Below are 3,279 nucleotides of genomic sequence, written 5' to 3'. Positions count from 1 at the left end.
AAACAAAAATTATTTGTTTATGAATTGAATGATAAAACTATATGTCCAATATTTGTTATTTTCATATTCCAATAATATATTTCCATTGTTCATTTGCTTTGGTTTATTTTTTTTTAAATTTTTTTTTTTCTTCAATAATTATTATTTAAAAAAAATTAATTAATTAATTACTATCACATATTTATGCAATTTTTTTAACTTTTGCTTTTCTGAATAATTATATAAGTTTTTTATTTTTCTAATTATTTTTCTAAAATTATATTTTTCTAATTTTATTATCTTTACTACATTCACTCATTCATTGGACTTTTTTTTTAACAGTTTTAGAGAATTTGTAATGAAATATTTGAAGAAAATATTTTTAGCAAGAATTATTTAATCTCTGCCTTTTACCGTATACCATTAAATATTTTTCAATTATGAAAAAAATAAAAATATTTGAACTTTTTTTTTCAAATTAAAAAATAATCTTTTGTTTCACTAACTTTTAATTTCTCAATTGTCTATCTCTTATAATAACTTTTAAATAGTTGATTGAGTGAATTCAATGATTAAACGGGAATTGTTTACAGAATTTTTTTTTCCGCAAACAATTTTCATTATCAGTTGATAGGTTAACATAATATAAATGAGTTATGCTATCTTTGTGTTAATTTTTATCAATAATAAATAGTTTTAAAAATTTCTACATCATAAACCGGATATTTGAAAAGTCAGCCGGTTTACTTTTTGCTTCATTAATTAATTAATGATTTAAAACCATCTAATAGATTTATTTTATCTTTGCTTTGCTTTGATAATATCTCTAATATCATTTATTTAACTAAAAGATATAAGAAGAAAAAATTGATCAATCCTATTGCATTACTTTTATCACAAATTAATTATAATTTTTAAAATTTTTTATAAATTTATAAATTTATAAAGCATTTTTAATTATTTGAAATGTATTTATATCAGAGTTCCATTTTCATAACTGTATCGTATCATTCATTTATGCAAATTTCAATTTCAATCAATTAAATTATATATTTGCATGTTAAATTAATTTAATAGTTTCGAATTAGAATTGTAACGAGGAAAATTTTCCATCATTTTATAAGAATAAACAATGATTTATACAATTGTAAGCATTTTATTGAATACATTTCTTCGTCTACTTTTTTCCTTTTTCAAATTATTTCTTCTTCATCTCTGATCTCTTTACTGTTTTCCATTTTTTTTTTTTTTTTTTTTTAAATTTTACTTGAAGTAAACATAGCACTAAAAAAGCTATTGAAAAAAGCATCTACAAAAGGAATAATCTCATATATTTTATTCATTTGATCACATATAATGCAAATTTTGCTTTTGTAAAAATTTTTCCAATCTTTCATCAAAAAAAAAAAGCGAAAAAATAAATGAAAAAAATTTTGAAAAAGTGAAAAAAAAAAAAAAAACGATGCAAATGAAAAATTAATTTTTTATTTTTTTTTGATAATAAAATAATCAAAAATTAATTATTGATTAATGTAATTATTGATGTGAATAATTTAACAAAAATTTTAGGATGATTTAATGTGGTTAGATTTGATTTAGACGATGAAATTGCTTTCTGTAATATGATTAGTTATTCAGGTACTTATTCTATTAATTTAAATATACATTAAATAATTTCTTTATTAAATCGAATTTAATTTTAAATTTTTTTGTTGGCTTTAATTAGGTAATGACTATAATTTTAGGATTGTTAAATTAAAAATTGCAATTCTTCTTTTTTGTTTTTCTCTCATTAATTAGGAATAAATAATAGAAAATTTAATTGAATTCTGATAGGAAATGTTAAAATTCGAATAACAATAACAATTGAATAAAATGGTTTTCTCCTAAAAAAGAAAAAAAAAACTTTAAATTATTTAAAAGATTCTATTTTATTTTTTTTCTTATACAAATTAATTAAGTTTTATAAGGTTTAAACAAATTATTCAAATATTATATACATTTTTTTTCAGATAAAAAATTTTGCATTATCGAAGCGAAAATGAAAAAAAAAAAAAGCAAATGACACTAACCATTCTCACTGTAAGGTATGAAATTTTCGTAAAAATTTAATCGTCTTATTTATTCTATTTAATTTAATTAAAATTTAAAATTTAATTCAATTTTTTTTTTCACTAGTAGTATTCATTTTTTCTAAAATTATTTTATGAAACGAATTAAAATTCTAACTTTTTAATTTTTGGTACTGTTTTTTTTTTTTTTAATTTAATGCAATTTTTATTTTGCTAATATATTAGTGTACTGGAATTGAATCGTTGAAAATGAATTGAATTATAATATAGAAATGAATTAAAGAAGAAAAACGAAATATTAATTTTGTGTGATTTTTTTTTTCGTTAATTAGATTTACTGTTTTTATTGATTGAATAAAGTTTGATTTTCAAATTATTATATAAGTGTTTTATCTCATTGAATACATATGGAATATATATTTGCATGAAATTTTGGAATTGTAAAATTTTTAAAAATTTGGCAATTTGATAACATAATTTTTTCACTTTTCTGTTTAATTCAACTATTTATTCTTAAATTTAAATTTGTTTCTCTTCTCCAAAATTCTAAATTGATTTCTGGTATGCAAATTAGCATCTGAGAGGAAATTTTAAACTTATAAAAAAAAGTTACTTCTTTTTCATAAGCTAAAATTTTATGGAAAGTTAAAGTTTAAAAGAATAATCAATGCATAAAAAAGATTTAATCTATGGTGCAAAAAACAAAAAAAAAAGAAATAGTTTTACTGCTTAAATATGATTTTTTGAGGAAAATTTAAAATTTAAATTTTTTAAACCAATTAATTTATAATCGATTCCAATTGATTTAAAAACTTTTATTTTCTGGCATTTGTAATTCATACTGCGCGGTTATTTCAGTAGTTTGCATTATAAATGCATTATTGACAAATGCTTTTATATGCTTTGATGCATAATTTTGTATGTAACAAATAAATGAAAAAGTTAGTAATTGCAAAATTTTACATTTTTTTTTTAAATTTTATAAAATTTTTTTAATAGAAAAATTTGGCAATTTAACTTTTTTAAAAATGTTTTATTTCCAAGCAAAAAATGATGAAAATAATTGTTAATTTTGTAAAAATTTATTTTAACTTTTCTTTTGCAATTACTAACAATTTTTTTTTTTTTTTTTTTTTTTGCTTCTTCGTTCTTTTGTGCAATTTATAAAATACTTTTTTGTATTTCTTAGTTTATTCGTTTTAATCAATAAAAGTTATATTAAAAATAC

The sequence above is a fragment of the Brugia malayi genome (genome assembly GCF_000002995.4).
Source record: "Brugia malayi strain FR3 genome assembly, contig: Bm_v4_Chr4_scaffold_001, whole genome shotgun sequence".
In the NCBI taxonomy this organism is placed as follows: Eukaryota; Metazoa; Nematoda; class Chromadorea; order Rhabditida; family Onchocercidae; genus Brugia; species Brugia malayi.
The sequence above is the reverse complement of the archived record's forward strand: the minus strand, read 5'-3'. Positions refer to the sequence as shown.